Genomic DNA, 12406 nt, shown 5'->3' on the forward strand with positions numbered 1-12406 from the left:
AAAACCAATGTACATGCTCTAATTTTAAAATGCCATCAAATTGGTACTAACTGATCAACACTTAGGTGCTCACGTGGAAGTAATATTCATCAGGTGCCGGGTGGGGGGGATGGGTAAACGCGTATCTAATGGGTGTAGAGCGCACTGTATGGGGGATGGGCTTGCTTGTAGCTCTGGCTTGGGTGATGCAAAGGCATTATATGTAACAAAATGTTTGTACCCCTGTAATATTCTGAAATTTTTAGAAAAGAAAAGAAAAGAAATAAATAAATTGGAAAAATAAAAATGACATCCATGAATATTATAAAACCAAATAGCCAAAAAAAAAAATACTTTATTGCTACAAAATGCTAACAATCATGTGAGCTTCAGCAAGTCGTAATCTTTCTGGTGCAAGATCTTGCCTCCACGTTGATGGCTGCTGATGAATCAGGGTTCTGGTTGCTGAAGGTTGGGACGGCTGTGGCAATGTTTTTAAATAGGACAGCAATGATGTTTGCCACATAAATTGACTCTTCCTCTTATGAAAAATCTCTCTGTAGCATGCAATGCTGTTTGATAGTAATTTTATCCACAGTAGAACTTTCAAAATTGGAGTCCATCCACTCAATCCCTGACACTGCTTTATCGACTAAGTTTATGTAACATTTTCAATCCTTTGTTGTCGTTTCAACAAATATTAACAGCATCTTCACCAGGAGTAGTTTCCATCTCAAGAAAACACTTTCTTTGCTTATCCATAAGAATACACTTTTTATCCATTAAAATTTGATCATCGAATTGCAGAAATTCAGTCACATCTTCAGGCTCCACTTCTAGTTCTAGTTCTCTTGCTATTTCCACCACATCTGCAGTTACTTCTTCCACTGAAGTCTTGAACGCCCCAAAGTTATCCTTGAGGGTTGACATAAGCTTCTTCCAAACTCCTGTTAATGTTGATATCCTCACCTCTTCCCATGAAACATGAATATTCTTAATGGCATCTAGAATGATGAATCCTTTCCAGGTTTTCAATTTTCTTTGCCCGGACCCATCAGAAAAATCCCTATGGCAACTATAGGCTTATGAAACGTGTTTCTTAAATAATAATATTTGCATGCTCGCTTCAGCAGCACATATACTAACATTGGAATGATGCCAAGAAGATTAGCTTAGCCCCTACACAAGTATGACATGCAAATTTGGGAAGAAAACTAAAAAATACAAACAAATAATAATAATAAGACTTTAAAGTCAAAACTATTCGACCCATGGGATGCACAGTAGATGTTATATTTGCAGGCATGAAAACAACATTCATCTGCTTGTACATCTCCATCACAGCTCTTGGGGGACCAGGTGCATTGTCAATGAGCAGTAGTAATATTTTGAAAGGAATCTTTTTTTTTTTGAGCAGTAGGTCTCAATAGACCTACTGTGCTATTAACATTCAGTAAACCATGCTATAAACATATATGCTGCCATCTAGGCTCTGTTGTTCCATTTATAGAGCACAGGCAGAGTAGACTTAGCATAATTCTTAAGGGTCTTCAGATTTTTGGAACAGTAAAGGAGCATTGGCTTCAACCGAAACTCACCAGTTTCTTCAGCCCCAACAAGACAGTCAGTCTGTCCTTTGAAGCTTTGAGGCCAGGCATTGACTTCTCCTCTCTAGCTATGACAGTCTTAAATGTCATTTTCTTCCAATAGACGGCTGTTGCATCTACATTGAAGATCTGTTGTTTAGAGTTACCACTTCCATCAACAATCGCAGCTAGATCTTCTGGCTAACTTGCTGTAGCTGCTACATCGGCACTCGCTGCTTCACCTTGTGCGGCTACGTTATGGACACGGCTTCTTTCTTTAAACTTCATAAACTCTTCTGCAGATTCTTCACCCCTCTTAGCCTTAATAGCCTTGCAGAGAGTTAAGGCCTTGCTCTGCATCAGGATTTGGCTCCAGGGAATGTTGTGGCTGGTTTGCTCTTCCATCCAGACCACCACCATTTTCTTCTTATCAGCAATAAGGCTGTTTCACTTTCTTCTCTTCCTGTGTTCACTGGAGTAGCACTTATAATTTCCTTCAAGAACTTTTCCTTTGCATCCACAACGTGGCTGACTGTCTGGCACAAAAGGCCTAGCTTTTGGCCTATCTTGGCTTTTGACATGCCTTCTAAGCATATTCATTGCTAGCTTTTGATTTAAAGTGAGAGACACGCAACTCTTTCTTTCATTTGAACACTTAGAGGCCATTGTAGGGTTACTAATTGGCCTCATTTTAACAATATTGTATCTCAGGGAGCAGGGAGGCCTGAGCAGAGGGGGAGAGACTGAGACTGAAGAACACTGGTCAGCAGAGCAGTCGCAACACACCCGGTCGTTGTCAGCCGTCTTACGTGTTCGAGGTTCACGGTGCCCAAAACAATTACAATGGTAACATCAAAGATCACTGATCACAGGTCACCATAATAGATACAACAGTAAGTAAAAAGTTTAAAATATTGCAAGAATTACCAAAATGTGGCACAGAGACACGTGGTGAGCGCCTGCTGCGGGAAATGGCGCCGACAGACCTGCCTGCTGCCCACAAGGGCGGCCACAGACCTTCAGTGAGTAAAAACCGCAGCGTCTGTGAAGCGCAGGGAAGCACAGCCCAATGAAACGAGGTGCGCCTGTGCCAGACTGGGTGGATTACAAACAATAGAAATTTATTTCTCACCATTTGGTGGTTGGCAGTCCAAGATCAGGGTGCCTGTAAGGTCGGGTGCGGGGAGGGCTCTCTTCAGACCACAGACTGATGGTCTCTGGTCATGTCATTTGGCAGAAAGAGGGCAAGAGCGCTCTCCAGAGTCCCTTTTATGAGGGCATTAATCCCACTCACGAGCTCTCCATCCTCGAGACCTAATTGCCACCCAAAGGCCTTGCCTCCTCATACCATCACATTAGGGGTTATGGATTTCAACCCCCGAATTTGGGGTGAACACAAACTCTCAGTCCATAACACCAGAGTAGCTGCGATGCTTCACACAGGTGGTATTTCTGACGCGCCCTGAGGGATGAACAGCCCCGTGCAAGGGGAAGGGGTGAGCGGACTCCTCACAAAGAAGCCACACTCTTCATTGTCAAGACAGGAGCTGCTGTTAAGACTGAGATCAAAGTCCTCGGCAGAGCCTTCGTGGGCCTTAAATGATACGACCCCTGCCCACCCTCCAGCTGCGCCTCACACCCTCCCCTGCCCAGAACCCTGCAGCCACGCTGACTGAGGAACTTCGAATGTAATGTTTCCTCCTCCTGGATATCTTTCCCTGCTGTCCCTCAGCTCTCATCCTAAACGTCACTTACTCAGGAAAGTCGTCCCTGGTGCATCTGATCAGCTCAGGTTTCTCTGTCACACTCAGGAACTCCCCTTCATAGCGTGTGTCATAGTTTGTAATTACATGTGTGTGGAACTCCATCTGTCTCCCTCTGTGACGAACTGAAATACGGGCCCCCATCCTTAGTCCCTCCCCGTGCCTGTCCCTTCTGCCCTGTGGCTTTGCAGTCTCCACTCCTGACCTTGGCCTCAGCCATATGACTTGCTTCCGTAATGGAATGTGGGTGGAAAGGAGGGGGTGCCAGTTCTGAATCTAGAATGTCAGAGGCATTTTGTGCATCTGCCATCACCAAGAGAAGTATATGCCCAGCTGGTCCATTGGCACAGGAACATGAGAGTCACGTGGACCAGATCAAGACCAACCTGAAACTTAGAAGTGCCCCACTGAACCCAGCTGGATCAGCCACCCCCTAGTCACCCCACAGGTGCATGAGCAAAATCAGTGCTTATTGCTGCATGGCAGGGAAATGTTAGAGTTCTTTGTTATATTCAATAGCTCATTGATACACACCCACCATATGCTGAGCTTTATTTAAGCAAGAATCAATTGTCTATTCAACGTTGAGTTCTTACCACCTAAACACATGTGGATCCTTAACAAATATTTGCTGAATGAACGAATGATTAGCAGACCAGGTTATACCAGCAGCGAGAGAGCCCTGTGCTACCAGAGGACCTTCCGGGTTTCACAAAGTGTAGTATACCTCCCATCAGTCAGTGGTCCAAGCTTCTAGGAGATAAGCAGAGAAGAAATGGGTAGATCAGGAAGGGAGTGTGAGTGGGAGCAGGGGATGAAGGGAGGTTGGTCAGTGGGTACAAACGTACAGTTAAATAGAAGGAATAAGTTCCAATGTTCGATAACAGAGTAGGGTGACTATAGTTAACAAACATATATTATATATATTTAAAATTAGAAGAGAAATTGAAATGTTCCCAACACAGAGAAATGATAAATATTTGTAGTGATTTATACCCCAAATGTATACCCCAAATACCCTGACCTGATCATTATACAATCTATGCATGTAACAAAATATCAAAGGTACCCCATAAATATGTGCAAATATTTGTATCAATAAAAACAAAAGAAAAGAAATGGGTAGAGAAGAGAGTACTTCTGTGCCTGCTCGTCTCTGAGACCTCTGGCTCTAGAACGTCAAGGCTTGGAGAAGGATCTTACAGGAGAGTGTGTGGACCCTTGGAAGTATTAGTACAGCCCTCCGGCCATCAAAGTCTGCTTATCAGCCCCCTGAGTTTGACTGGGTACCTAGAAATTATCTCCCCTGCTGCTCATCTGTATTTGGATGAACTCAGAGAAATCAGGAAAAAATTGATGATAATAATGATGATAGATATATTTAACAAAAGGGTAACAAAAGTGTGATGGCCACTGTGCCATACCAGATTATCTACTTTAATTCCTTGAAACAATTAAATGCTGTGTCCTGTTTTACAGACGAGCAATCTGAGCCTCAGAGAGGTCTGGCAATATGTGCCAGGGCACACAGCTCGCAAAGACCTAAGAGAGTGCAAAGCCGCGTGGTCTGAGTTCAGGGCTCAGGCCCCTGGCGATGACCCAGGAGCCCCAAAACTCAGTCCTGGCTCCGGCCCACGTGGCTGGGGCAAGGCCCTTCCTCTCGCTGAGTGCGGGTCCCTTCTTGGCAAAGAAGCCGGAAGGACATCCCGGCTGCCTCCTCGCCCTTCCCCCACACGCAGGTGCTGCCTCCGGGGCGTCCCTTTAGCCGCAGACATTGGCCTTCTCGGACCCAACCACAGGCCACCGGCTCGGCTTTCCTCGCAGGCAGGGACGCCGCGCATGGAACGTCTTTAACACGTTCCTAACATTTCTCTGAAAGAAGCATCCAAAGTGAGCACGAGGACTCACGGGCAGGAACGTTCACCGCGGCGCCAGGCATCGCAAGGGAAGCCCAGGAACAGCCGGGGAAGTGGCTGTCACCCTGCGGACGCCACGCAGCCTGTGCAGTGGCTCCGCGGTGTTACTCCTCACAGCGTTATTCAAACGAGCAGAATCTTGAGGAAAATATTCAAATGTCCACCAATAGTGAACTGGTTAAATAAACTGTGGTATATTCACAAAATAAATTACTGTACAAGTGGTGAAAAGAAATGAAGTTCTCTATATACTTGATATAGAAAATTCCCGGCCGGGCGCGGTGGCTCACGCCTGTAATCCTAGCACTCTGGGAGGCCGAGGTGGGCGGATCGTTTGAGCTCAGGAGTTCGAGACCAGCCTGAGCAAGAGCGAGACCCCATCTCTACTAAAAATAGAAAGAAATTATATGGACAGCTAAAAATATACATAGAAAAAAATTAGCCGGGCATGGTGGTGCATGCCTGTAGTCCCAGCTACTCGGGAGACTGAGGCAGGAGGATCGCTTGAGCTCAGGAGTTTGAGGTTGCTGTGAGCTAGGCTGACGCCATGGCACTCACTCTAGCCTGGGCAACAGAGAGAGACTCTGTCTCAAAAAAAAAAAAAAAAAAAAAAAAGAAAATTCCCCCAGATACATTAAGTGAAAAAATAAGGTGAGGAACAGTGTGTATAGTGTACAAACTTTTGCAGAAAAATAAAAACATATATACACACACATATGTATATATATTTCCTTACGTGATCATAAGAAGACTCTGGAAATAGACCCAACAAATGAACCAGTTATTGGTGGGAGAGCCAGTCAGATGGCGGACAGGAATGAAAGAAAAACTGCTTATACAAACCCTTTTATATATTTTTAACCATGAGAATGTATTTACCTACTCATAAAGTTAAATGTTAAAAAGTCTAAATCATGTTATAGAAGTATATTTAATTATGTGGGGAAAATGCTTATAATATATTGTTAAACGGAAAAAACAGTTCACAAAAGAGAATAAACAATGTGTTTGAACTTAACCAAGCCACGTCTCTCTGAGTCTCCGTTTTCCTACCTATAAAATGACAAAAATGACACCCACTTGACAAGGCGATGTGAGAATAAATGAAACCAGAGCGGGTAGAGTATTTGCTAACAAAACACACAGCTACGACTAAGCAGCGTGGCCGCTAATGGTCCCACCAAACAGTGCTGGTCTTAGACGCTTGCTACACATGCTGCTCTCTAGGTGATGGGATACGGGTGGTTTTTATTTTCCTCCTTGTGCTTTTCTGGATTTTCCAATTTGCCAAAAAGAATACACATTTCTTTTGCAACAACTTCAAAACATGGAAATGTTACTTGTAAAGTGACAGAAAGAGATATTTAAGTCACTTTCAAAGCCCTGCCTGCCCCGTTCCCAAGGTAACGAGAAGGCTCCTGAGGCGTCTGGGAAGCAGGTCGCAGGGCACCGGTGGCGCTCACTGTGCAGTCACTGAGCCACGGGGTCACAGGAAGCGAGGGCACCATCTAACAGTTCATCTGGGGGGAACCCCACAGCTAAGGACACGGACCCCTCAAGGTGGGGACGCTTCCCTGGCTAAGGCTCCCCTAGGCCACTCCTGGAGATGCACTTTCGGACCAGACCCAAAAATCATAACCGTCCACTTTCACAAAGACCTGCGGAGGGACCAGGCTGTTCTGAGGCTCTACGTGCATTGGTGCAGCTACTCCCCACGGCAGGCCCACGCAGTGTGACCCCACTTACAGATTAAGAAACTGAGGTCCACAGCACCTAACTAACCTGCCCAAGACGGCACAGCGAGTAAGGGGCAGAGCTGGGATTGGACTCCATTGGTCTAACTCTAGAGCATGTGTTCACGCTCTCTATGCACTGCGGTGCACGGTGCTCATTGGTGGTCGGGCTTTACGATTACATAGAATTTGGTTTTGGTAATGAGAGACAGACAGACAGACACTTGTGGTTAAACCCACGTGCCCTAGAATGTATAGGAACTGGTTACCTGTGTCAGCAACAGGCAGCCGGAATTTCAGGACTGGAATCGGACGACCGCTGGCAGAACCTCTCTCCCAATGCTGCCAGACACTCCCCCCACCCGCTGGTGCCTGCTCACCGCACTGCGAGGCGGCCCACGCCCACTCCAGGCATCTCTGGGAAAACCTGTAACCTTAGGGTCATTCAAGGAGAAACGCTCATTTGGGGTGTTGAAGTCGTCTTGATCTGTTTGTTAAAACATCAGTGTCGGGGGTGAGGTCCAAAGGAAAATAAAAACACAACCATCAGTGCCATTGGTTTGTGTTTTGCTGCGATGTCCAGCGCGGGAGAGGGCACACTCTGAATAAAACACGGCCCGCGTCTCTTCTTCACTCCCTCCCTCGGCAGCCAGACCTTGGAAAACGCACCCTTTCCTTCCATGCCTTGAGGATGGTGGTTTGGCAGCCCCTGTCTCTACAGCCCAGGGCCTTGTTCCCATGTCCCCACCCTACCTCTCCAGCGTCCCTCATTTCACTTTGAGGGCATCCTCTTAGTGCAAGCTCGTCAGCAGCTGTCACGGTCACCGGGCTGGCCTTACACTTCATTTTTTAGCCTGTTAAGTTTAATGCCCCTGTGCTTGGTGAAGTAAAGGGAACGGCCTCTCCTTGTGGCTGTGATGGTAGTTTTACTCTTCTCTCAGATTCTACCCAGATACCCGCAGTTCATATTTATTCACTGCACACAGTGCGCTCCTGCGTCAGCCAGCGCAGCCTAGTTAAATTTGAGGGGCTATCAAAGCAGGGATGCTCTTCCTAACTCGTCACTTTCTGAGTGCCTTTCATGGCAGAATACCCCTCAGTTCCCTCAATCCACGCCAGGAGTCAAGAAATCAAGGTGTCATCTTTGACTCCTCCCTCTCCTTGCCCCCCCACAGCCCACCCACCGTCAAGTCCTATTGGTTCATCCTGCAAAATATCTCAGATACCTGCACGCCCCACCCCACCCGTCTGTGCCACACCCAGCTGCTCCCCCCGAGACTGCTGCGAACAGCTCCCCGACTCGCCGCCTGCTTCTCCTTCCACTCCTGTCCAATCCATTTCGCAAATTGCAACCAGAGGAAACTTTTAGGTTATAAATTGGATCATGGAGTATCCCTCTCTTGCTTAAAACCCTTTGGTGGCTCCCACACACTTAGAATAAAGTCCCAGTTTCTTCCCATGGCCTACAGGGCCCTGCATGACCTGGCCCTGTGCTGTCTCACCCCCACCGCTACCAGGCGTCCTGTGCTAGTCACATTCCAGCCACTCTCTCGTGGGGTTCTCCCGGAAGTGGACCTGGAGACAAGGATCGGGTTCGGGTAGATAATTTGGGAGAGCATCCCAGGAAGCATGGTGAGGAAAGGGAAAAGCGTAACAAAGGACAGAGGGAAGCCAATAATGTGACATTAGCAAGTGGATCACCTCTGTGGACAACTGGGGCTCAGTTCGGGTAGGAAGCCCCTGTGTGGACGTGCCTCAGAGCTGTCCCTGCACGGCTTGAGGAAGTTAGGGAGTTTATCCACCAGGTCCCAGCCCTCACTGTTGAGCATCTTGCTGGGGACACAGCTTCCCAGAGCTCCGACAGAGCACCCATCAGGGGCTAGAGAACACTCTTAGGCAGAAAAATGCAGGAAGCCGTGACCCGGATAGACCGAGGGGATCTGAGTGGACCACCGACAGCTTCTGCCCCTTCAGCCCCCCGCAAGGTGTGGCCCAGCCACCCTCCACAGGACGTAACCAGTCTGTGATGAGATGAGGCACTTGGGCAAGAGTGTCAATCAACTGCATCACTAAGCACACTGCTCGGTCCCACTGACGTTTTCTTCGTAGCCAGACTTTCTCAGTGAAGGAAACAACACATTGATGCACATGCTGATGTGAGCTCCTCACCGCATCGGGGCCTGGCACTCTGGGTAGCCCTGTACATTATCCTCTGTCTCTTGCTAGAACACACTGGGCTTATTCCTAACATGCGGTCTCTGTCCTTGCTGTTCCTGCTGCCTGAAATTGGTTTACCGGGCTCCTTCCCAGACGGCATACGGCTCGCATGCCCCACCTCAGCGAGAATTCCCTGACACCCCATATGAAATGTCCACCAACCCATCATCCACTGTTACAGCATTCTATTTATTTTCTTCAAGGTGCTAATCACAAACTATTCTTATCTTATGCTGGTTTTTTGGCATATTGTCCATCTTCCCCGCTCGGATGTGTGTTCCATAGGGGCAGGACATTGGCCTGGCTCCTTCGTCATTATATATCACAGCACTAGGCATAGAGTTGGTACTCAAAAACGAACACTGAATCAATGAGTGAATAAATATGCAAACAACATCCATTCCAAGTTTCTTACGCGTCGTCCTCCTCCCGTCGGAAGGTGCTTAGTGCTGATGTGCCCTCCGCTTGGCGTCAAGCAGGAACACAATTCCCCCACGCCTACCATGGTGCTGCCACGACAGGCCCCAAATCACAGCTCACCCGTTGTGTTGTTCACGGCTTCGTAACAGCACTTCAGCATCCAACCTCCAAGCCCAAGCCTCCTCCAGCCCTGAAATTGGGTACCGATGCCTTAGGAGCCACCCAGCTGAGTAGGTAAGAGCACTGGCTTGGGAATTAGATGCACCCAGCCCTGCCACCAGTTGTGTGACCTTAGGAAGGTAACTTCATCCCATGAGCTTCGATTTTCTCATCAAGGTTGCCGTAAGAATTAAATTAGAGGCTGGTCGTGGTGGCTCACATCTGTAATCCTAGCACTCTGGGAGGCCAAGGTGGGCAGATCGTTTGAGCTCAGGAGTTCGAGATCAGCCTGAGCAAGAGCGAGACCCCATCTCTACAAAAAATAGGAAGAAATGATCTGGACAGCTAAAATTATATATATAGAAAAATATTAGCAAGGTGGTGGCGCATGCCTGTAGTCCCAGCTACTAGGGAGGCTGAGGCAGGAGGATTGCTTGAGCCCGGGAGTTTGAGGTTGCTGTGAGCTAGGCTGACGCCATGGCACTCTAGCCGGGGCAACAGAGCGAGACTCTGTCTCAAAAAAAAAAAAAAAAAGGAATTAAATTAGATAGCTTGTATAGAGTGGGGTTTCTCAACCTGGGCACTGTTGACGTTTGGAGCTAGGTAATTCTTTGTTGTGGGGAAGAATGGGCTGTTTTGTGTGTTGCAGAATGTTTAGTAGCATCCCTGGCCTCCGCCTATCAGATCCCAGTAAGACCCGACCCCCCCCCCCCCACCCCACGCACATACACGAGAACCAAAAATGTCTGCAGACATTGTCAAATGCCCCCTGGCGTGCAAAATCATTGCCAGTTGATAACCACTGGTATTGAGTCTTTTACACGGTGTCTGGCAAGTTACTGAGCCACTATGTACCTCAATTTCCTTCCCTGCAAAATAGGCATAAAAATAGTGCCCACTCATAGTTTGGTGAGAATATCAAATGAGATGATATGTGTAAAGGGCTTAGCAGAATACCTTGCACATTGGAAGTCTTTTTTTAAAAAGCTATTTTTATCACCAAAGCTTAATGACTATCATTTGTGTTGCAGCCCTCCTTGAATCCCTGGTCTGAGTTTAACCCAATCACCCACACGGCTTCCTAAGAGGCCCCACCAGTCACACGGCATCCTCCAGCCCTGGAGCACTTTTTCTAGTCCCCAGCTACCCTGGGGCTTCCCCGGTGTCCAGGGACCAGCTTGCCTTCTGCAGCAGCGTGGCTGGCTGTGTTGAGCACCTCGTGGAGATATTCTGCTCACCTTGGGAGCATTTTGGGTATTTCGTCTGGCCCACCTAGAGCTGATGACCTCAATTGGGTCAGAAGAATTAAAGGTTAGTGACCGAGCTTTCAGAATTCCCTGATTTACCTGTCCAATTGAAACTTCTTCATTTTTAAGGGCTACATTGGGCATCTTACCCAGCTCCAGTTGAAGTATTTAAAAGACATTGCTGTAAATAAATTCAATGAGACAGTGAGGGTGGTGAGCGCTCCTTTACATTTTCCCAGAGCCCCAAAGAATAAGAAGTGTGCTCCCAGTAAAGCAGGAGAGATGTGGCCAGTCATAAGGGAAGAAATGGTGGCTCTCTATCCTTGGAGACCTTCGAGAATTGGGCAGCATCAGATTTCCATGTGCTAGAAGGAAGGGCTGGTACTGCTGATCCTTCCTAGTTCCAGAGCTCTAGGCAGCCTCTCCCCGACCCTGCTGCTTCTCCTCAGCCCCTGTGCATAGGCGAGAGCACACTCCTAGCTGCCCAGCCTGCTCTGGCACCCAGCCCAGCTGCTTCCTGGCCCCCGCCCCGGTTGATCCTTCCACAGAGTTCAATCCTCCCACCATGGGTAGCCAGTGGCACGGAGAAGACAGGAAAGACGTGTTTCTCAAATATCAAGTTGCAGATTCATTTATCCCACCAAGCGGTGTCTCCTAAGTGCCTGTGCTGCGTGTGGTGCTCTGCGGGCACCAGGGATTCCGGACGAACATTCATCAATCTTTCCCTCAAACATCTCATAATCTAGTAGACTTAGATGTTTCACTGTATACATGCCAAATTATGTGATTGTGAGCTTACCTATGTGTTTTTATTTAATTATACTTGGTGGAAATCTTTCTAAGATTATTACAGATGTCATTGTCTCTTAAACAGCGCAGGTGGCTTAGCACAGTCTACTTTTGTCTGGAGCTCCAAGGCTGTGACTGAGAGCCCCGAATGCTATATGATCCTGTGGGGCAGAGCAACCTTCTGTAGTCCCTAATTTCATTATATTTATATTGTTCCTTTCTTTGTCACCATCCTCTGCCACCCACCAGCAGCAAGACTCTGCCTGCTTCTGAGAGGCCACCAAGTTCAATAAGCACATGCAATGCAGCAACAGCTGTAGGTAATTCTTCCCCACCCTCCGCCTCTCCAGACACACCCAGGGCACCCTCCTGCATTCATGAAGCAGGAATGCAAGGATGGTTCAACATGCACAAATCAATAAATGTGAATGCATCACATAAACAAAATCAAGGACAAAAACCATATGGTGATCTCAGCTGATGCAGAAAAAGCATTTGATAAAACTTAATGTCCAAGCAGAGACAGGGTGGCTGACTGGAGATAAGCAGCTGCCAAATCGTCTGAGAAAGAAGGAAAAGTTTTAGATGAAAAAGAAA

At 47.4% G+C, this 12406-nt stretch overlaps 1 non-coding gene across 1 annotated transcript; it reads left to right on the forward strand.

The window, feature by feature from the left end:
- Positions 1–1096: 1096 nt before the first annotated feature.
- LOC138374017 (U6 spliceosomal RNA) lies at positions 1097–1203 on the forward strand. Its single transcript, XR_011231306.1, has one exon. It is a non-coding gene; the product is annotated as a U6 spliceosomal RNA (small nuclear RNA).
- The last annotated feature ends 11203 nt before the right edge of the window (positions 1204–12406 follow it).

Source organism: Eulemur rufifrons, chromosome 23 (genome assembly GCF_041146395.1).
Source record: "Eulemur rufifrons isolate Redbay chromosome 23, OSU_ERuf_1, whole genome shotgun sequence".
Taxonomy (NCBI): domain Eukaryota; kingdom Metazoa; phylum Chordata; class Mammalia; order Primates; family Lemuridae; genus Eulemur; species Eulemur rufifrons.